At 43.8% G+C, this 23815-nt stretch overlaps 1 protein-coding gene across 1 annotated transcript in view; it reads left to right on the forward strand.

Annotated features, from left to right (window-relative positions):
- The window catches only part of SFMBT2 (Scm like with four mbt domains 2), a 125713-nt gene that overhangs the window by 28343 nt on the left and 73555 nt on the right, over positions 1 to 23815 (forward strand). The gene's annotated exons all lie outside the window — the stretch shown is intronic.

Here is a 23815-nt window from a genome sequence, read left to right on the forward strand (position 1 = left end):
AGCATAGTAGCTAAATTATGCATTGTGAACTACGCGGAGAGCAGGGACGTCTTTTGATTGACACTTGGGTGTTTTTGTACAGATTGCAGATTTACAGCTGAGCCAACAGAGCTGAATCTCTCCTGGCACTATCTTAATGCATTCTGGGATGCGCTAAAGACACTGGACGACAAGATTATTGTGTACACTTGTAATTGCCATGGTGGTTCTGCTTTAATGTTGTTGACAGATGGAAATACAAATAGGGCATTTCTGTGTGCAGAGCTGCGCGGTAAGCTAAGCTTGAGTCTGCTCGCTGTGTAAACCGGGAGACGGAGGAGACTGGAGACGTAAAGAAACACAGTGGGGAGAGTACCAGGTCTGTATTTTGATTTTACAATGAACTGGTACAAATGGGAAAACCTCTGAACACCATCGATCCTTGGACTATTAGTCATCCTGTGTATCCAAAATGATCAATAGTACTGCAATTGTGTGTAGGAAAGCAGCCTTTACTTCTCCCAAGTAACGAGCGATAGGAGGAGAGGCAGTGGCCTCAAGTTGCATCAGGGGAGGTTTAGACTGGGTATTAAGAAAAATTTCTTTACTGAATGAGTGGTCAGGCATTGGAACAGGCTGCCCAGGGAAGTGGTGGAGTCCCCATCCCTGGAGGTGTTCAAAAAACGTGTAGATGTGGCACTTCAGGACAGGGTTTAGCAGGTGGTGTTGGGTTGACAGTTGGACTTGATGATCTTAGAGGTCTCTTCCAACCTTAATGATTCTATGATTCGCTGTTACATCAATATAAGGAGGATGAAAGCTGAAAAGCCTGATCCTGGGGTGAAGCAAGTCCATCTTAAATGGTGACGAGCTTCATCAAGTGAAATATGCCATTAAGAGTGGTGGAAATAAAGCATTTTGCTTGCCCAGGCTTTCTGTGAAGGTAAACATCATAATTTGGTCACTATTTCAAACAGTTTTTAGTGTTTCACTCAGGTCAGGTTAACTTTTGGCCTACATCCAGGCCGAAGGAGGGGAATTTCACTCAGATTCAAAGTGCTGGATCTAATTCTGTGCAGGGTATGGATAAAAAAGAGATAAAACTTGTGCCACAGCAAACCAAGTTGCCTTCAAATGACATGTTGTTTTTTTATATCATTATCTGAATCTATCAAAGGCCAGATCCTGCTCTTTGAGATCACTGGTGTAAGGGAGGGGAGAAGGGGATCTGCTTGGCCATGTCAAAACTTACAGCATCAGAACTCACCAGATTCTGCATAATCAAAAGAAGGCTGACTGTGTTGCACAGCCTATTTGTGTGCAAAGATGTCAGATACATTAATAGATAGATTGAAGAAGTAGATTAACTTTGAGCCAGTTTTTCCATTTTGTTAGTGCTGAGGTGAAATCACAGATGTATGTAGTAGTTAGAACAGATGCTGGGACTGGGCTATGGCAGAAAGTAGTGGGACTGAGAGAAAATGGGGCACAGGGGATGGGAACAGGGAGCAGTAAGGGGAGATGGTGAGACAGGACCAAATTGAAGAGCAAGCCTTGACCAGTCACTGTCTGCTCAGGGTGTGGATTTGTTGTTGTTCAGGACTCCTGTGGTGCACAGGAGGCTTTTTCAAGGGGCACATCTGGGGGTGGTGGTGGAGATGTGGCCCAGACACTTGCCTTTCAGCGTTGCTCTTGAGGTCACTTGTGTCCAGAAAGCTTGTCCACAGGTTCTTCAGTCAGAGAGATAATGTTTCTGAAAATAGATGAGGGCCTCCAGAGCTTCTGTTTCAGAAAATGTGATCATGTGTGGTGTGGTTTTTTTTTTTAACTAAAGCCAACATTCCCCTGGTAATCTCATCCCATAGGAAATAAAAATAAAACTGTGCCTGTGGGTCTGTTGTTATAGTGCCGGTAGAGGGATCAGATGGGCAGGGTGGACTTTTATCTTTGCGAGATGTTGGCTCACCTCCACCGACCTATCTGAGATGAGTTTGCTTTTATATTGGTATAATTGAGAGCAGATCTGGGCCCGCTTTAGCTCTTTCACTGAAGGCTCACCTGAAATATTACTTCCCAAGAGCTTGAGGCTGGAGAAAATCAGTAGGCATTCACTGAGCTTATGCTGTTTTACATCAGCTAAGATCTGGGCCCTCGAGCCAAGTAAAATGAAACTCGGAAATCTTTGTTGGCAGGTTGTACTGTCAAAGTCTGTGGGTATTTCTGAAGTAGTATATAGGTGTTTTTTTTCATCTTCTTTGCCCAATCCTTATTCTCTTATTCCATCTAAACCAAATTTAGACTGAACTAATGTAAATAGATTGCAGGATTTCTTTATTTTAAATACTGCAAATGACTCCTCGTACAGTGTTTTATGTGTGCTTTTCAAGTCGACTTTAGCAGACTATTAATTATGCAGGGATGACGTTAGCATAAATAACTAGTCAGCAAATAAATGTCAATTAAATATTCTATTAGCATAGTAGGCAGCTTTATGCATTGGCATAGAACATTTAGCAGATTATACTTAGCGAGCATATAAAAAATAGTATTTTTTTTTTCTTTGCTCTTCTAATGACAGAAGAGGGGGGGAGAGGAGGGGAAGTAAAAATAATGTCAGCTTTGGCTGAAAAGCCAGGGGTGTTTGGGCTGAAATTTGACCTAGTAGGAGCCGTGTCAGTTGACTCTTGGGAGCTTGTGGCAGCTGGAAATCGCTGGAGCAGACTGTGGCTTGGCATCTCCCCGCCGGCCCCACAGAGTCCCTTGCAGACGTGCTCCCAAGAAGAAGATATTTTCACTGTAGTACCCACAGGAGTTTTTCCTTCCGGTCCTTGACCTGACTCAGATGGCTCAGTCTGGGATGTGAAAATTCAAGATTTAGCCCATTGCTCTAGCGGCATCAGGATAAAGTTGCCTTGATCAGGAAAATGGTTTTTTTTGCTGCTGTGTGAAACTGCAAATCTTTTGCCTGTGGTGCTGGCTTTAGTTACTTTCGGAAGACTTAATATTGCCAAGTGAGGCCCTTTTGAGGTAAACTGAGTGCAACAGGCCCCAATGTGTCTCCTGGGAATGTAAGTATTGCTGAGCTACTGTGCAGATGTGCCATAGCCTGGCCAGTGGCTTTGCAAAAAGTTTCAGTTGCGGACTTTATCAAACACAGAGTTTCTAAGCATCTCCAGGTCTTCTGGGGTCAACCTTTTCCATTTTTGATTTTCCTTTTTATATAATTTTTTATGTCTAGAGGCATAGTTGCAGAGAACCTTGTAGGGATGAGATACTGGCAGGTTTGTTATCCTGGTGCTTCTGTTGTGAAACTCAGACAAAGAAACACTGTGAGAGTAGGAAATGTGAGGTGTGTGCTGCATTAGCTTTAGCTGGGGCCACTGTGAGTGATGCATGCTGTAGAGGGCAAAAATCACTGCTTGGTTAAACATGGGTCCATTTATTTCAAGTTTTCTGTGAGTCCAGTGGAGGTGGTCCTTGGGAAACGTATCTACCACAAGGCTCCTAGCCCTGGCTCTGCAGTGACCCCATGGTTTAGGTACATGGCCACTGGGTACTGTTGGGCTCTCTGCTAAGGGGAAAGATTTCCCCTGGGTGAAACCTTATCGGCTGGAGTCAGTCTTTGTGCTTCGCTATTGAGTTTTTGGTGGAACTGACTTAGAAAAGGGATTTTTCCCCTGCACAAATAACATTAATGTGAAGCCTCTGCTTTGTTCTCATCGTATTTTGCTTTGGAAAAAAGTTGTTTTTCCCCTCAAAAATGTCAGGACAGCTGTTTGCAGGTTTAAATAACTTGAAATGTTGTCTTGTGTTGCAGCAGTGCCTTATGGGATTCATACGTGGGTGCTGGTCCCTCCTTGCCCTTTTGCCTGGGTTTGACTTTCTCTCGCAAGGGTCTGGTCTCTCCTTGTGGAGGCATCCCGAGATGTCTTCTCCTTCGTGCCCCACAAGGTGCTCTTGCTGCCCTTGCTGAGGATCAGGCATTTAAAAAAACAAAGCCATGCAAGATGGTTTAGGTTTCCAGTGAAAAAAAAACCCAGAGCTTGCACATGAAGTAGGCTCTGTTTATTAAAAGCGAGAAAAGAGCACACTTTAATCAAAACCTAATTTTCCAGCAAGAAGCCATTTCAGCAGAAACATACTCAGCAAGCCTGGTTTCCAGGGAGAACAACATATGCTATGCTGTATTTATATTTAGTTGTACTCACAAACAAATGGAATAAGGAAAACAGGAGCAGGCCTGACCAGACCGCCCATAGTCCAGCAAGACAGGGATGCATGCAGTGATTGCGGCCACCAAGTTGTGTGGGACCCTGCAGTGCACCTAAAGTGTCTGCTCAGCATCCATTTTGGGGTGCTTTTTTTATTGCTCAGGATTATTTGGGGAAATTAGATTTGGTCCACACCCAGATTATGTGTCGGTGTAACTTCTTAGAGAGGTGACGGTTTCACTGATGCAATTGTCCCTGCACAGTCCTAATGCAAATCCTGGATTTTTTTGCAAACTTATGGGTTGAAAGTACTTTCATCTGTAAGTATAACCTAGCCTTATTCCTGTTCTGGACTGAGCTATGTAGTCAGTAAATTTAGTAAAACAGTGTTACATAGTTTTACAACTGACACTAAGGATAATATAGCACTGTTTATGCCAGTGGGTTATTAACCCAGCTTGGAGCATGGGTTTAAACTGTAGGCTGGCCGACAGCCAAGGAAGGGTTCAAGAAGGGGTTTCACCGATGGTGTGAGGTTTGGTAACAAATGACTCAGACGTACCGAGACTGAAATGAATGCACTTTCTGACTGCTTTTTTCTTGCTTGGGTGGACTGTCTGTCCAGACTTTTATTTCCATGTGTTGCTACTGATGCATGATGGCTTCTTCCATAAATGCATGATGTTGACGTTCCCATAGCAGGAACATGGTACAGCAGCAGTGTGGCTGACAGCACTGTAACGGTCTCTTTTGGGTGGTACAGGGAAGGCTGAACTATTTTAACTACAGCTATGCTGTTATGATTAAAGAAGCAGCACCTTGTGTACAGGCAACAGTGGAGCTGAGGATCAGTCTCATTGCAATGAAAGCTGAAAGCCTAATCCTTTTATAAACAGTCTGGAGGGGGATGGAGGTGGGGGAAAGACAAGCAGTGATTTTCGTGGACTTTGACAACTTATAAATATATCCTGAGTGAAACCAATAGTGTGGAGCTTTATGAAAGATTTAATGAATAAATATTTCATGCCCACATGGTGCTTCTTCAGTAACGCATGCTGTCGGTAAAAAGCAATAAACAAAGAACCTCCTTCAGGGTTTGTTTGGGCTTTTAAATTAAACTAATTTAATCAACTTTTTCAGTCAAGCTTGATATTAGTTCATTTCTGTACACAGCACTGTACTCAGATGTGTTTGTTTTCTCCTGATACCTGTTCTCCTGTTTGGAAGATGCTTAAATATCAAGGAATGATTCGTTTCATCCTGCCCCTATGGTGTGCAGTCTGGGTTTTCAAGGCAGAGAGCACAGTCTGACTTTCTTCCTATCCTACAGCTTGAGGAGCCAGCCATCCTCTACCATCACAGGTGTAAGTCTTATGGGACCCCAGCTGAGGTTTTCATTATCAGCAGAGAGATATGATGGTCATTTCTGGATGAAAGCAAGCAGGCATCTTTTGAGTTTTAGAAGCCTTCGGCACCCAGTTTGCTGCTGCTTGAAAGACCAGAACTAGCCGTAAGTGCTCTGGAGTCTGGCCCCATGTGGGCAGTGAGGCTTGCACACTTCTGCACTGTTAGCTACGCAGATTTATGAAGGGAGATTGAAATGCTCCTCCAGCTCAGGCTATTGGCAAAGCTGGGGCTTGGATGCGCCAATATCGTTGCTTTATGGTTCACTGTCACCACAAATGACCAGGAGGAGATCAGGATATACGTTATCTCTGTGCTCCATGTCTTTGCAGTACTTTAAAAAAAAATACTTAAAAAAAAGTCCTCGGAGACCTGATTTTTCCTTGGGAGCAGCAGGACTGTAGCCACCTCATTCTTCCATAGCTGGACCATGCAGGTGGAGAGCAAAGAAGATAGGGAGGTAAAAGCAAGGGTGATTGGAGGGGTAGAGCTAAATTTGGGAAGGCATCTGTTGGTAGGGCAGCTAAATGAGCTGAGGATCTGCTCAGACTTGGACAGTGATGCACCTTTGCATGGGGTGGTGGGGTCGGGCACAGGTGCATGGAGAGGGGCATTTCTCTACTTCTTTTCACATACAAAGGAGTAAATGTTCTTCCCCCGCCCCCGATCTGGAACCACTTTTTTCTGTACTAGGTGGCTCTGGGAACTAGAATTTATCCCTCTGGGCTGGATGGAGAAACATCCCCATGAGTTCTATGCCACACTGTGGACAGTGACAAAAAAGAGGAGTTGTCTCAGAAACTGAGGAAGCTTTTATTGTCCAGACTCATGTAGACCTGTATATTTTTATTATTGTTTTTCAGTGTTAGGCAATATGTGAGATTATGTCTATATAGATCAAAATCTAAGCCCTTTGCACAACAAGAGGGTTCATCTTTTGTGCAGACTGATGGAGCAAAACTCCTTGCAGTAGTGTTGAGCTGCGATAGTTGCCTTATCCAGCCCGAAGTGTTGGCGGAACCAATTTCTGCTTCGGCTCCTGACCTGCTACAAGGCAAGCATGTTTCAGTGGAACTCAAGCTCCAATCAGGGTGCTCAAAGGGCTTAAGATGAGCAGTTGAGACCCCACAGCTTCGCCTTCTGCTGCTCACAGTTCTGGTCACAGTCCGCAGGATAACACTGCAGCCGCTGCTGTGACTAAACCATTGGTTTTGGACCTGACATTTAGTACAAGTTGTGCTGGAGGAACAAAGATACGTGAGGAAAGGAGTAATTGAAGCACAAGGCAGAGCTGTATTTCCAAGGAAATATTGCAGGAGAAGGCTGTGAGCAGACATCAGGCTTTTCTGTGAGTAGAGATTTCCTGGGGTTTCCTTGTTCTTTAGCAGCAGGTGAAACGGGCTGGTTTTTCAGAAGGTACATTTGAGACCATTTCAGGTAAAAATTCCCTTTGACGGTTGTTGCAAAAACCCCCATCCATCCATTGCACAAAACGGCAAAATCCTCCTCTCAAGGCATTTAAGTGCCAAGGAATGGAAGGATGTAAATGATTTTACAGTTGAAGTCCTGATGAGGCTCCTAATAAAAAATTTGGTTGAGAAGACAGTAAGTTTTAGAAGTACTCGCTCTGGGGCTCTGTGTTGAGCCACCATTTGACATCATCCAACTCTTTGGTGCAAACCATGTGGGTACAGAACAAAATGTGTTAACAGTTGAGACTTTGTGAGTTGTCACTGAGGACCAATGTCCTTATTCAAGCAAATATCCGTGAGCTGTGCACCTCACTCCAAACTGTGGAGATCTCCACACCTTGAACATCCAGCAGTGCCTATTTTAAGTTGTTCTTCCACACTTGCACACCTCCTGGGGCATGTGCTCAGAAACTGTGGAGCTCTGAAACCATAGAAAAATGGGGGGATTGACCCTGAAAGCATAACAGCGGAGGCGAACCACTCCTTTTTTTTTCACGGTCAACTTAACTAATGTCCATCTGAATGTATTTTTTACAAAATGTTCTTTAAAAATTATTGTTTTGAGAGATTTTTAAGTAGCCATTTTTGGTAATTGCGTATCATTTCCCTTCCCCAGTCTCCTGTTATTTCCCCCAGAGGAGTTTTGGTGTGAAAGTGTCATCTCAACTGTAAGACTGGGCCTAGGTTGTTAATGTGGTGATAGAATACGTAGAACATTGACAGACTTAAATAATTGCCATTGGAGACATCTGTGGAGACTTAGAATATGAATCGCAGGCGTTTTTTAAGTTAGGCACAGTTCTGAATCTTTATTTCAGAGAAGGAGGTGACTTTCTGTGCACTGCTGTAGGAACTGGGAAGGGCACACAACAGACTTGAGCCACAGCATGCCAGCGTTGATGTACGTGTTTCTTCAGTGGGCCTTTTTTGATTGAGTTGAAGATTAAATTATGTCTATTGGAGTTGAGCTGGAAGAGGATTTTCTGTGCTCTTTTAGGCCAAGGACAAGCCAGCGTGTCTGGTGTCATGTGTTCAGCAGAGCGTTCCTTCACATGCACCTAGGGGCACCTCGGATTTTCCTTGTGAGGAGCATGCATATAGTGAACGTGGGAGACTACTAGTGGCAGATGTGAGTGCCAGCATGATCCCGAGCCAGCTGTGAATTGCATGTGATTTTTCCCTCATTACACATGATAATGTGGGCTCCCAGTCACTGTGGAAGGGGCTTGCTTCCTGAAGGAGACCATATGCTCCTGGAACCTGTGGAGGTAGCTGTTACGCAGTGCAGAGATTTAAGTGATGCTCCTATACAGTGCTTTCCTGCTGACAATTAAAAATCAGTTCATCTAACCCAGATTCCAAATTCTCGATCAATTCGGGCCGTTTTGCATGACATTGGAAAGCTTTTCTCTGGATTCCCAAATGATTTGTTTCTGTGTCTACATGTCTGCTCTCATGTCTATTTGATTTTGGTCACAAAAGAAAAAAAACAACAACAAGCAAATAAGCTTGAGGACATGCTGAAACCCTTCCTGACTGATGGTTTACTTTGTGTTATTAGGCAGAGCATCCACCTCCTCTGTGTTTGTAGCAAAAAAACCCTTTTTCCCGCACTGTCACAGTTGGGAATGGATGAAGAAACAAGGAGAAAGTCAGAGTTTTGAGGTCGTGGTGTAAAAATGCAGCTATGTCCTAAAGTGCTGGAGTTAATCTAGAAGATGTATCCAGGGAAAATTTTGACAAACTCAGGAAACCATTCTGCTGTGTATTGTATAAGTTTTACTGAAGAGGCTCTGCCATGAGGAGTATAGAGCCTAAACAGGGGGGAATCCCATAATTCTCTCATGCTAAGCAACCCTGGGAAGATTGCTGAGGAGTCCCTGGCCATGTGAGGCATCTACACCCTGAGCATTTGACTGCTGAAGATACCTCTTCCGTAGGGTCTTGCTTTGCTTTGAGCCATTCTACTTTTGTCCTTTAACTTGTCAGCCTGGACATCAGCAGGTGGCTCCATTTGGAAGCCCCCTTTCCTGTAGAACATCTGCAAAATTTATTTAGAAATGAGCCAAAAAACCTTGGAGAAAACTTTGGGTGCAGAGGATGAGATTAAGAGCTCACAAACCAGCTGAATGAATCATGGCTCTGCACAAAGACTTGGGAGCCTTCTGTTTAGCAATGAAGGTATTTGGGTTCATCGGAGCATCAGCATTATCACCAGTCCACGTGTCCCAGAGTGATGGAGAAGCTAAAGTTTTAGAATTCAAAGGAGGTGTGGATTACTGTGGAAAAGCTGCTGGCTTTTCAAGTCCTGTATCACATCGTTATTCTTATTTCAGGTGATGCCTTGCATAATCTACGATTTGGATTTAAACTCTTCAAAGTCTGGGGGATGTTTTTGATCCTGGGATTTATAGTTCAAGCCCTTTTCTAATTTCAAGTGAGGAAAACACGTGTTTAGCAAGTGCAGAATGAACCTTGATGGAGTATGTCTTTGATGGTGTTGCGACGATGTTTATGAATTTGCATCTTGTGCATAGGATGTTAAGCACCTCATGGGGCCTGGCTCTACTTAGACTGTACTGTTAATTTCGGGAAGGATACATGATGAATGTTCATAAGGCCCTCTGGGTTCTGAGTAGTGGTGCTTGCATCACGCAGCGAGAGGCTCCAAAGTGATTAAATGGGATTCAGCCATTAGGAACTGGCAATAAAATTCTGATTAATTACAAGAACGCAGTGAAAAGTGTGAAATGAGTTTATTGGTTTTTTTTTTTTGGTTTTTTTTTAGCATATGTTTCTGCTTCATGGGGTGTCAGAACGTGAAGTCCTGGTGACTGAGGCTTGTTGACTATTTCCATGATAATTTGGGAGTGTGCTGGCTGATGCTGGGGTCATGGGGATGGTTAGATTTCCAGTGTTGTCCCGTACTCTGGGTGAGATTTGGGGACAACCTTGGGCAAAGCCCAATTATTAATGATTGATATTAATGATTATTAATATGAATTAGACTCACTGCATCCTGCTTTGCTGTTTGTACCTCACAGCACTGTTCCTCACCAACTCGAGCACCGTGGCACCAGCCTCCTGCCTCTGTCCTGCCAGGGGTTTCCCACAAGGTATCCCTCTACCTCTCATCTCTGAGATGCATCTTTGCCTTTGTGTTGAGGGTCCAGGCTGAAACTAGTAATGGCTTGCTTTTTCTTTCAAACCACTGCTTGTGTCTTCAAAAGAAGAAACGATTTGAGACTGCTAGTCTGGTCATCCAGCCAGGGGCATGTTTCAGCTGCCTGTAGCCATAATGCCTAATAATCTCAGATACTGTGGGACTAGACACTTAAATTTTAGATAGGCTGTGTAGGCTAAGGTGGATCTAGTCTTGTACTGTGTGTCTAAATGCAGAAAATCTCAACGCCAAAAATGTGCTTTTGCATATCCCTGGGTCTCGTGTGTATGTGGTGGATTTGTTAACAGAAAAAAAAAATCAGTAGTTCCTCTTCATAGTCTAGTGCTTTAACTGTTAACCAAAACTTGCACGCTTATATTTTTTTTTTTTATTGGTGTTGCCCACCAGATCTAAGGAAGAGTTGTCTTAATTATTCTTCTGTGGTGTGCTAAACAATACAATGAGTATTACAAACTGCAAGCATCATCGCCACTGATTCTCATGGAAAATGGAAAAAAAAACAACCCCAGAATGGATTCCTTGGACATCAGGTCCCTCTATATGCCTTCTATGTTTTGGTGCTTTTGTTCATAGTGGATATTTGCTGTAGGCTGTTGGCATTGCCAGGGAAGAAAAGGTCATTTTGCAGTGAACTGGTTTATGCTGTATGTAAGAACATTGTGCTGCTGTAAATTTGTTTCATTTTACAGAGCTGTCTCCAAAGAATAGCCTTCAGAAAGCGACCGCAGGATTTAGAAGTGAGAAAAGGCACTTAGTATGTGAGATAATTGGATAGAGCTTGGAGGCATGAGGTCAGAGCCTTGGGCACAATATTTATACTGCAGTGACATCCCCTTACAGAATGGCCTATAACTTTTAGATGTTATGCTGCAGAATCCGTTCGGGACTGGCCTATGAGATCCCAAAGAGATAGGGCACAAAAGTATGTCTTGTGTCCATTTGCAGAGGTGAGTAATGGGGAGAATATTTGGCATTTGGGTCAGGATCAGGTAGCTCCAGACCTCCTTTCCTCCACTAGCTCCACTTTCTATCATTGGAGGGTTCTGGTGCAACGCAGTATTATGTGAAAGACCCCCACACTACCTCATAGCAACTATTGGCATTGTCCGGTGTGTGCCCAGCAGTGGTCAGAGATGCTAATTCAGGATATGAAGCTAGCTGATTGCTGTATTGCAATAATTCTGGATATGGTTCTCAATGATAGCTTAGATGGGGATATATCCCGTAGTTACTGCATTTTCACAGAATCATAGAATCATTTAGACTGCAAAAGACACCTAAGATAGAGTCCAACTGCTAACCCAACACTGCCAAGTCCACCACTAAACCATATCCCTACACACCACATCTGCACGTCTTTTAAATACCTCCAGGGATGGAGACTCCACCACTTTTCTGGGCAGCCTGTTCCAATGCTTGATAACCCTTTCGGTGAGGACATTTGTCGTAATATCAAGTCTAAACATCCCCTGGGACAAATTGAGGCCATTTCCTCTCATTTTATCGCTTGTTACTTGGGAGCAGAGGCCAGTCTCCACCTCACTACAACCTCCTTTCAGGTAGTTGTAGAGACTGATAAGGTTTCCCCTCAGCCTCCTCTTCTCCAGACTGAACAACTCCAGTTCCCTCAGCCGCTCCTCATAAGATTTATTCTCTAGACCCTTCACCAGCCTTGTCGCTCTTTGGACACGCTCCAGCAACTCAATGTCCTTCTTTTAGTGAGGAGCCCACAACTGAACACAGGATTCGAGGTGCGGCCTCACCAGTGCCGAGTACAAAGGGACCATCAATTTTCTTTGTAGACGTAATTTTTTGCTCATTATACGTTTCTCTTCTGGCACTAGTACACAGGGAGCATATGAAGTGTTACACGTAGGCTTTATCAGGGTGATGATGGGCAAGCAGCACGCATACATCCTCCCCAATGGCTTTCAGAACTTTTAAATCTGCATTTTGCAAAGTGTCTGTGCACGTCTGTCCACCTTCATCAGCAAATCGCTGTGCGTGCAGAGATGACTAAATGCCTGCTCGGTTTTCACCCGGAGGGGCTACAGCTTGGAAGCAAACAGCTGTGCAGCTGCACGCTGAGTGCAGTTTTGCACAGGGTGTCCAGTATATGTACCTGCGTCTCATATGAGCCATCTCCTACAGTCACGCTGAGGGCTGTGACCTGGGCTGGTTCTGAGCACTTTGGTTAAGGTGGTGATTTTGCCTGGAAAACAGGACTCTAATTTTTTTTTTTTTTTTAATCTCTATGGGATAAAAATGGATTTAGAAATTACAATGAAATTACCAGGTTCCCCCCCTCCCTGAATACCCCCGAACTGCTGATTTGACAAGTCGCTCATTAAGACGCTGGGGTCTGAAGAATGGAAGTTTGAGCTCTCATCGCACATGATACATCTCTTCTGTGCGCTGAGCATGGCGCTTAATGCAACCAGAGGAAAAAATAATCAAGGAAAGTATGTGGAGGCTTGGGGTTAAGTGGTGAGAGCCGTGGAGTTTGGATGCTCATTTTCACAGTGAGCCGTCACCCTAATGGACATTGATACTAATGATGGAGGAACCCCTATGGTTATACGGTTTGTTCAGAGCTTTGGAACGCTGGGCATTGCAAGGTATTTCTGAAAGCCAAGCAGGAACTCTGTCTGTGTGTGCATGCGTCTGAGACCATTTAAGTCAGCCATTCCTGCTTATTTTCTAATACTGTTGTTGATAACAAAGAAATTAGTTACCTTGTACTTAGAATTGAATTGGGCAGGGAGCAATGTTATTGCTACCTGTAAAGGGTGTACAATCTCTGTTTAGGTAAGAGCGCAAGTAAGAAATTTTGGAGAAATATAAACCACTTGCTCTGACTGAAACACCATGGGCTTTGTAGTTATGCATCAGGTTTCCTCCTAATTTATCACATAAGTAACTGAGAATGCAGTCGGCCTTATTTTACCATGTTGGATGATATATCAGAATAACCAGCCTTCGTTCATGCCTGCAGATACAAGAGAACAGAGAACTGACCCAAGTAAAAATGGTAGTGTCTGGAGGATCTTTTGTGTTCCTGAATGAAATGCCAGGTGGTTGCTCTTCCCAGTTCATGGTGGTGTAATGGGTGTGTTTCTGTTGTTTGTCACCTGGTCTGGATGATGACGTTTCAGAGTTGTGTTCCAGGTGAAATAAATGTAAAAACACTTCAAAAAATGAGTAAACAGGGTTGTGCATGCATGGTAAATGCCAGAAAAAGTTGAATGCTTCATCCTTGAATACCACCCTGTTGAGGCTGGATGGCTGCAGGTGACTTGTGATTATGTTCGGGGACCAGGTGAATTAATTGGTTGTGTCCCTTGCAAGGCCAGGGGTGGGAAGAAATGAGCTTCTCTGGCCTTTTGCCATCTCCCACCTGCGTCTTGCTCTCCCTTCTCCCCAGTTCCCATACTCCCAAGGAAGAGCAGTGCTGCATCTCGGTGGTCCCTGTCTGTGTGGGGCTGATTGCGCTTGCATGAAGTTTTCTTACAGAAAAGGGATGTGACAAGTGCAAATAGAGCTGATAAATTTGCTGCTGTTCTTTATCTACATAATCTGATTGCAATTGATAGATAATGCCACAAAGACAGAGCAGAGCCGCTTCCCGTTATCAACACACCTCTCCTTTTTATCCCTTTTTTTAAAATTTTAAATAATCCAGTGCAAATAGAGTATTGATTTAACTGAAGGGAAGTAATTAATCACAGTACTTATGAGTAGATCATTTACTGCAGCTTGCATGCAGAATGGGTACCTGAGACTGAGTCAATCAAGGCAGGCTGATACGGGTTAATGGCACACAGGTCACCATGCTGTTGGGATTTATTAGGCAAATTTCTCTTCTGATCTTGGGCAGTTTGATGTGTAAGCAGCAAGCCATAGCAGCGGGCTCTCAAGAAGAATGTGTTTGTTTCCATAATGATGTGTTTGGGGTGAAGACAGCTGAACCTACTGCATGGAAGTGCATCAGCAGTTACTGGTGGTGAACCTCCTGCCAGTTATTTCTTGCTTGGCAAAGCATCTTGCTAGGCTTCCTGAGCTGCAGTGAGTTAATGTTCAAAAACATCACTTCGTTGTAATAGCATCCACTCGACCTGGCTGCACGCACACACACATTTTTCTCCCACAGCATCACACGTCCGTGTCCTTTCCTTCTTCTACCCGTAGTTCCCATGGCTGGGTTGGAGATGCAGCACAGGCCAGAGCAAACTTCAAGAAATGAAAAGCAACTCCCAAACCACCTGCTGTTTTTTTTTATTGTTAAAAAGATAACAGTTAATTAAGGACTAGAGAAACCCCGAGGGGAATAATGTGCATGTCTGTGAAGGACTCAAAGTATGTTAGGAAGTAAAGTCTCCTGTGGACAGCGAGACACTTTTTTGCACGTGGACTTGCTTGTTTTCACCGAGAGAAAATATGCGGATCATTTCTGGACACCTTGAATGGCAGCAGGAAGGATAAGAGTCTCATTATACTGAAACTCAGTGTAATTGCATAGAAAAAACAAGGAGGAAATTCTCTGCATGCAAACCTAAATTATGTTTTCATGCTTTTCTTAATTTTTCTTTCTCTTTTTCTAATCGTGGAGTGCTCTTGCATGCAGAATTGGGTACGCAAGGATTAAAGTCTGTGCATTGGCCCTGTCTTGGGTTAAGACCTCAAAAATGCAACATGGGTGGTCTTCTCTTAGGAATGGGATCAGGGTGTTTGAGGTAGCCTGAAAAACCAGAGCGCATCAAGTATTCTGAAGACAATTAAAAAATTGTGCCGAATATTCTTGGTATATGAAGAAGACCATGTGGGCTAAGCGATTAACATTCAAGTGTACACTTTTTCAGTTATATTTATAAAAGAAAGATAATGAACAGTTTTAAGACCTAGTAGATACATTGATAGCTTAAAGCAGCATCTTCTAACAGTGTACAAGAGCTACTCATTCTCCTACAGATATCACACTGCCTTCTAATGTCTGTTTATTAGCCTACTATAAATTCATATGAATGAGACCGCAGTGTCCTGCTGACTCCAGGAATGTGTTTTGAGCAAGTGTTCTTTGATGGACAGTTGCTTATACCGTCAGGTTTCCATGAAAATCCCCTGTATATAATATTTTCTTTGAAGGCTTTCCATATTTAAGACAGGTGTATAGAAGAAGGTCTTGCCTGAGCTCTGAAGCTGATCTCTCTTGATATTTGTGGCTGCATCATTAGGAAATCAGCTCAACAGCTTTTGATGTATTTTTTTTTTTTTCTTTTTTGGACTGCATTTTCATTATTTTGTGATCTGATTCAAACTGCAGAACTCTGCTGATGTGACAACAGAAGATTGTTTGAAGTTTTAAGTAACAAAGTTTGTTTGAAGATGTCTCCAGCCCACTTTGGCTGTTTTCCAGGGAGCCCACAAAGGAATCCAAAACAAACAGTCATTTTCATAGAAAATGCCATGAAATCACTAAGTAGCTTTTTTCAAAAAAAATAATTTTCTATTTATTCTATTTTGCAAATACCTAATGAGGATTCTGGCTTTCTAGGGCATGCAGCAGAGGATGCTCCCTGCCCTGAAGGAGTTGGGGAGTGTTCAAAAGCAGCGTAGACGCAGCCTGAGCCCTTTGCTCAGGGGCCCAGAGGCAGGGACAGCACTCGCAGCCCTATCCTGGTCCACATCCAGTCTGGTTCACAGGGACATGTACAGTTCAGCAAGCCGAATGAAAATGTTTGGAGTCGACTGTTTTCTGTCAAAATGCTGTTTTATCAAAATGGAAATATTTTGTGAGAACATGTCAGTTTTGACAAATTGTTTTGATGGGTGAAGTCTAAACAGATTGTTTTAGCTTTCTATGTTATTTTGATATAAAGACATCTCATTTTGACTCTATCATTTAGACCTTTATAACATAGTTATAACATTTATATATTAAAACATTCATAACATAAATATTGCATCGAATGTGTGACAACTTTAAATTTCAAATATCAGATTATAAGGTTTCTGTATCTTTGCAATATGCTGTTTACCTTCTCAAAACCTGCATATCTTAAATATATATAAAATATCTATATAGAAGCTTTTGAACATGCTGAACTACTTGTTAACAATGTTTCTTTTTAATGAGATCCTGATGTTGTAGTTTATTTCATAACAGAGTGACAAGAATTGCCCAGATCCTGTCCAGCTGTAATTCCTCTGTTAACCATTTTTGTTCATTCCAATCCTAGGAACGAGGTAGATTTTTAATAATAAGAGTGGTTGCCACAAGGAGAGTATTGTCACTTAGCAGATTTAACCCAAAGATCTTAAACCATTTTATAAAGCTGTTTAAGATGCCGTTCTTCACATATGAGAAAAATGAAACTCTGTTGTTTACAGGTTGATGGGGTCCAGTGGGGATTCTCCAGTAGAGGTGTCAACATGAAAAGCACTTTTTCTTTTTTTTCTTTTTTTTTTCTCTCCCCCCCCCTTTTTTTTTTTTTTTTTTTTTTTTTTTTTTTAGAATATGGACAAAAAAGAGCCTAATTTTATATTATTACTTGTCTTGGACCATATTACTGGTGGCAGCAGTTCAGGTCCTCTCAGATGGGCTAGTGCTAGGTTGTCCCCGTGTCTACAAGCTTGTACTCATTGTGCTCAAATGCTAGGTAGATAGATGGGCATAGGTACAAGTATTCATTCATGCATTAAGTATTATTTTGTATTATCATGCATTATTTTTAAGTGATGGCCCACCACTCACTGGTCCCTGGTGGCTGGAAGCATGGTCTTGGCCCCTCAACCTCTGGTTGTGCTTCTTATGCCTTCCCTTGTTGCTGGGAAGAGCAAGGGTGTCCGTGGGGTGTGAGGGTGTTTCTGAGTAGCAGCTTATTTAGGTGCTGTAACCCCATTAGGTATTTGTGCTAGTATTTGTTTGTTACTGAGTGCAGCAGTTCAAATTCCTGAGTCTTGCTCTTGTCAGTCGAGGGAGTGGTTTTGGGGGGAGAGAAAAAAAATCATAAAAAGGCAAAAAAAATTGCATGTTCTATCCATTGCGTTCTCAGTCTTTCAGGTTTCAAGGCTTTTCCTGCACTTTGCAGTGTAGTGTTCTTGCAAAAAACAAACAAACAAAGAAAATGAGGATTTTCATATAAACCCATGACCCTGGGAGAAGTGGCTTTAAGAAAAACAGCAACTACTAGGAGACTTGATAAAATCCCAAGAGTGGGTGATGCGATAATAGTATCTCATATTCATTGAATGGAGCGCCTGTGACTCAGTGCTTTCATGGGACTGTAAATGTTCTTTTAATCTCTTATTTCTCTAGAGAGGCAGATAAATCTGAACCCATTATGTGCTGTGGCAAGGCACAGAGATTTACAGGATCGCGGAAGCAGCTGGTTGTGCTCCGGGAATGAAGCCGCTGTCCTGGCTCTCCGGCACGCAGTTAGTGGGATTACAGGGGATGCGGTGATGCAGGGTTGCAGCGATCCGGCCTTTTTCGACTGCTGTTTGCATGGCTTTCATGGTCAGCATGCACAGTACAAGGGAAAAGGGCTGGTTTTGAGCAGCTGATGGTGAAAACCTGGTGCATGGTGAGCGGTGCTAATGGTACCTTGCACTTCAACCACTGACCAGGTTGCAGCAGCTCCTGATCACAGAATCATAGAATGTTCGGAGTTGGAAGGGACCTCTGTGGGTCGTCTAGTCCAAGCCCCCTGCCGAAGCAGGGCCACCTATAGCAGGCTGCACAGGACCTTGTCCAGGCGGGTTTTGAGTATCTCCAGAGAAGGAGACTCCACAACCTCCCTGGGCAGCCTGTTCCAGTGCTCCGTCACCCTCAGAGGGAAGAAGTTCTTCCTCATGTTCAGACGGAACTTCCTGTGCTTCAGTTTGTGCCCATTGCCCCTTGTCCTGTCACTGGGCACCACTGGAAAGAGTTTGGCCCCGTCCTCCTGACACCCACTGTCAAGATATTTATAAGCATTAATGAGATCCCCTCTCAGCCTTCTCTTCAGGCTAAACAAGCCCAGCTCCCTTAGCCTTTCCTCATAGGAGAGATGCTCCAGTCCCCTCATCACACCGTAAGCTGGTTCTCAGCTGCTGCTGTGGTGCCCGGGTTTGGAGCGGTTGGGTCCAGCCACAACCCGGAGTCGTTTGCTTGGGAAAATGAGACAAATGAGTAAAAGTGAAGAAAATGTCACTGAGTCGAAAGGGGAGAGAGGGATGGGAGTCACAGGGTTTGGGGGCAGGGTGAATTGAGTGGAGAAAGAAGTGGGAAGAATTATTACTGTTTGAGGGATACTGGGTGCGATCTGTTTTTTGATAGAGCTCAGCCCTGTGGAAGGGGAGCTCAGTTTTATAACCTGTACTGTGACTTCTGCAGAGATAAATAGAGTCTTAATGTGGAAGGGTCCTTTTTCTTTGTCATTTAAGAATCTGCTGTAATATCTGCCAAACTAGCAGCTGCTCTCTGAAATGAATAATTTTCATTGAAGGAGGCAGGAAGGCTTTGCATTTTCCTGCGGGAGACACCAAGGTGGTGTGTTCCAGAGACGGCAGCAGAGCAAGGATACTTGGTTTTTACTTTTGCAGGGGTGGATAATTTCACTGAGGTCTGTGAGGAGACAAAGCCTGCACTCAGCTTCAACCAGCCCAGTCCGCTGCTGAGCCTGGGAATTGGTGCACCAGTACTACAGCTCCGCAGGAACTGGGGAGAGAAATGTGGGATCTTTCTCAGGTCTTTTTGTGATGATCTAGATCCAGATGGATTTTCCTCTCTGTGCATTTTTGTTCTGCATGAATGCGGTCTGCTGCAGAGCTGTTGGTTCTGTGATGGGTACACCTTGGCCCAGCAACATGCAGATCTGGCCTCTGTTTTGGGCTGCTTTGCTCTACAGCAGGTGGTTCTGTGGCGTTTTTATGGCAGGAAGATGCTTTAAAGCCTTTGGCCTCGGAGCCGCAGAGGCGTGAAAACAGCCACCCATACCGGCTCCACGATGAACTGAACCCGATCCAAAGGTAGCAGGCACATCTGTGTACGCAGGCTGCAGCTCCAAACAGGGCTGTGGTGTCGCCTGCTGAACCTGGAAAGAAAAGCAGTTACAGAAGCTCTGGCATCTCGGGAGCATCTCTTTGTGATGTGTGTTTGGGCTGTACTGTGTCTAATACGGTGCAAGCTCTGACCGATGCTTTTACCATGCTGAGAGTGCTGCTAATACCCATCTCCTGTCTGGATTTTCTAGTGTTTAATCATTTAGGTCAGCTCACACTATGGCCTTTGGCTTGGTGGGATTGCTAAAATGAGTCTCCTGTTCTGCTGCCATGTCTGTGCTTCCCTTGAATCATTTCCTCTCACTGATAGATTTGATGGCGGTTGGCCCCCGGGGTCTCAGACCATTGCATAGCCTGGTATTGGTCACTCCTCTGCACAGCAGACCCTGTGCAGGACCACAGGACTGGCATGAAGATGGGTGTGTTGCTCACAGCAGTACTGGGACTCTTGGTCAAGCTGTGACCTCGCAGAGCATCAAAGCCTCATGCTCTCGGAGACCAATCAGTGTGATTAGGTTACCGTTGTCTTGGTAAAACAAGCCATCGCTGCTTAGGGTGTCATTTCCAAAGTAGCCCCAATATACCTAGAATATCTCAAATGCTTTCTTGTCTTTGGGCCTATTTGGGGCCCCGCTGAGGTGTGGATGACAGTCCTGTTCCAAGGTGCCATCTTCACAGATGAGCTGTGCCTGGTGAGGGAAGGGTGGGTGTGCAAAGGGAAGGGTAGCTTTCAGTACTTATCCCTGCTTGGGGAGGGTTTTATGCATTGATCAAAGTCTTCCTCCTAGTTTTGGCAGCTCCCTGGGTTGCAAAGAACAAGCCATGTTTCCTCCTGTGCCACCCAGGCAGAAGTACCAGGGACTTTCTTACTATGAAGATTTCTTATCACCTTTTGAGTCTGCAGCTCAGAAAGAGCATGGGTGGCACGAATTAAGAGTGATGTTAATTGTGGACTTGTAAATTACTGCTTGTGCCCATCACAGTTTGTGGTTGGAGGGGTCTCGACAGAGTATTTCCATTTGAAAGTTTGAAGGACACATTTTGTCCTCTGTGGCTTTTGGCTTTTTTAGGAGGACCTACCTCCTTGCATGAAATGGTTCTCCCTGAAAGTATTTGAGGAGGAGGTTTCTTTTGTGTTATTTCTTGTGTGTTTCCCTGCCTCCCACAGTACCGCAGATGTTAGCTGAGATCCCGGAGGTGTGTTCAGCTTGACAGGTTCTGAGTGCGGGAAGTTCACAGAGGTCTTCTGGGAAGACGGATCCATTGAAAGGCAGAGAAAAAGTGGATGTCTGAGCCCCGTAGACCACTCCTGACTCACTGAAGTTGTTTAAGGAAGGAAAAAATGTTTTGAAAGTAGCAATGATAGTGGAGCTTAGGTCCGTGTGGAACAGGATCTTTTGTCCTGTCCATGTTCCTATCCCACTGGTTGGCCAGCCAGCTGCAGATGGGCTCTGAAAGCAGAGTTCTCCCAGCCTGTCTGCAGTAGGAGAGGTTCATTTGGGTCTTTTTGTGTAGCTAAAAAGTGAAAGCATGTGTTAGCCATTGAAAATCAGTGCTTCAGTTCACAGGTGCTGAGTCTGATACACCAGAGAAGCACCAGGCGCTTCTTGAGGTGGATGCTCAGGTTGGGCACCCATGCATTACACTGCCAGCTATTCTCAGTTACCGAGTGGGTTTTCCTTTGTTTGAATATTCTTGTTTAACACTTTGCTTGGTCCTCAAAGCCTTTTGCAGATATGATGATGATTTAGATTCACTTCATTACTACTAATAAGTAATATCTGCATTGTAATGATTTGAACTGTAGTACTGAGAAGGCCGACTCCACACTATAGACATGGAAGAAAGCACAAATCCCTGTTCCTAAAACTTCCAGTGCAATCTGTTCTCTCTCAGAGGTTTTCAGTCCCTTTATCTACATTGCAAAAGAAGAATAAAATAAAGCAAAACAGCAGATATCAGATTTTTTGGGGGAGGATGGGTCTGAAACCAGTCAGAAACTGGGAGTAGCTTGGTTTTTTTCAGCTGAGTCCATTTAGCCTGAAAAAAAAGGTCACCTTGGCACTTCTGGATTTTGGAAGTCTGTAACCCAGATTTGAATGTGGAGAGGGGTCCCATCTTAGGTGTCAAAAAGTTATGAGGTGCAATTCTTTTAAAAAGGACAAGAGATTATTTTGAGAGACATTAGGAGGGGGACAGACAGCAAGATCTGTGAATTGGGCACTGTTAAGACATCTCAAATTTGGCATCTGGAAAAGTAGGCCCCTGAAATCTGTTGTCAACTTTGAAAATCCAGTATTTTTTTCCCCCCTCCTGCCAGCTTTGAAAGTTCGAACCGTGTTCTTTTTATCACATTTGTCATTCCTTAGTAATGAAGCTCTGGCATTCAAAATGTGGCTGACAACTTTGTGGGTAGGAGCCAAAGTGAAGTTAAACTTGCACCTTTCTTTGATGCACCCAGTGCTGTTCACAGTGAGAGGCAGAAGTCTGAACTAGAGCGACTTCAGTCTCATTCATTATGGCGATTACTATCTTCTTGCTGATGCCAAAAATTAAGCTTCTTTTCTTTATCCTAATGTAGGTGGAAAGGAACTGATGAGGTGTATGCAACAGGAATGTTGAAAGTGTCATGTATAAACCATTTCTTCTCAGGCTGTTCCTTCATCTTAAATAATGTGAAGGTTATAAATCTCCTGGAAATCATGCAAAATCGGTGCTGCAAAAGACTTAGAGCAGTTCCAGGCTAGCTTAAGTGTTATTTTACAAAGGCTCAAGTCCAGAACTTTAAAGTTTGCTGATTTTAAATACATTTAAATGCACTTTCAAAGTAATTTAAGTCTATAAACTGAATGTAGAATTCAAGTGACATTGGGAGAACTGGCTTTTTGGGAAGGAGCACAACTCAGAAATGAGGTCTGGTGTGCAGTCTGCTGGGCATGGCCTCTGTCTTTGTCTGTGGCCAACTGTATGGATTGCACAAGGTATTTAGGGTATAAACTGGGTGTGGGACAGAGTCTGAGTGTGCCAAGCACCCATGCGGGAAGCAAGCCCAACCGTGAGCATGTTTTGTGGCCATGCCATGTAACTGTCCTTGGGCAAACCCAATGCTCCCTCTTTGCATTTCTTTAATTCAGTGTTTGGCAGCCGATGGCTTGAGGGTGCATTTTGAGAAGGCTCAGGTTCAGTCTCCTTGTCTGGAAGCAACAGTGGCAATATTTGTGCTTGCATCACTGTTTGCATTTGCCGTCTGAAGTCCTCCTGCTCTCACCACCGAGACTGCACCTTCTCAGAGGTCCCACAGCTCAGGTTCTGCGCTGTCGAGGCACTGCGGTGGCTGATACCCATCTCTGGGAAGGGCTGCGAAATCACGGTCACCGAGCTTTTAAAACATTTAGAAATCCCACCCTGATCTGTGTGAAAGCGCAAAGCACTTCCGACTGGGTTGCTCTTGGTTGTCTAGCGTGGTGTTTCCCTAAAACGGGGGGCAAAGGACTGTGCTTCCTGTGGGCAAAACCCAGGGCTGCGATCATTTAATTATTTTGGACCTACGCCGGTTAATTATAGCCCTTCCTGGCTTCCCGTGTGGGGTAGTGGTCTTTAAACCATGCATCCAGTTGTTTGTTCAGGTGAAAAGTTTTAATTTTCAAATGCTTGTTGTTTTTCCCTTCTATATGTCTTGCCATGTTAGCAGCATACCTGTGTCACTGTTGCTTATCTCACACATAAATAAGATTTTTTGGGAGAGAAAAACATTTCTGATGTAATCTGATTCCCATTTACAGGCAGGTGGAATTAAAGTCTGGTTTCTGGGTTTCTGATTGCAGATCCACAATGTGCTTGAAGAGGCATCTGAATCCCGAAAGCTGAGATTTGCTGAGTTGCCTTTTGGTGCCCAGCTTTTGCTGATTTCAACAAGAATTGAACCAGAATTTGAATCCCAGAAGCAACGTTTATATGTTTCAATTCGTATCTTATGAAACAGTGTGGATACAGATCCCCACAGTAGCACAGGCTGACTGTGTTTAGCTCAGAAATTATTCAGACATTTTTTTGAATTTAAATAGATGTTCTTGATAAATTCTTCAAGTCTTTCTTCTTCCAAGTGTGTTGAGTCGGTAGCTGACATAAGATGTTCTCAGGGTTGATTTTTGTGCTTTGTGGTGGCAAACACCTGGCGTTTCTCTTGTCCTGTCGAGGAACTGAAAGTTTGCACAGCGTTTTTTTCCCCCTTAGGTCATTAATGAACATACAAAGGGACTTCATAAATCATATCTGAGCCTTTGTGGTAAGCAGGAAATGAATGGTCACACAAGTGACGGCCAGTCCTGAATGGGAGAGATGGAGATGATAAGCCACGCTGTTGTAAATCACTGTCAGTCGCTACAGTGGAGCAACACCTTCCCTTATTTTGGGATGTAACAGTGTGCACAGGTTGCCCAAGGAACTGCACATCAAACCAGCTTTTCTCCTGGTCTGGATTGCAATTGTATCTGAAAATTTAGAGCAGGTAGACCCTGAGGAGA

Source organism: Opisthocomus hoazin, chromosome 8, assembly GCF_030867145.1.
Source record: "Opisthocomus hoazin isolate bOpiHoa1 chromosome 8, bOpiHoa1.hap1, whole genome shotgun sequence".
Lineage (NCBI taxonomy): Eukaryota > Metazoa > Chordata > Aves > Opisthocomiformes > Opisthocomidae > Opisthocomus > Opisthocomus hoazin.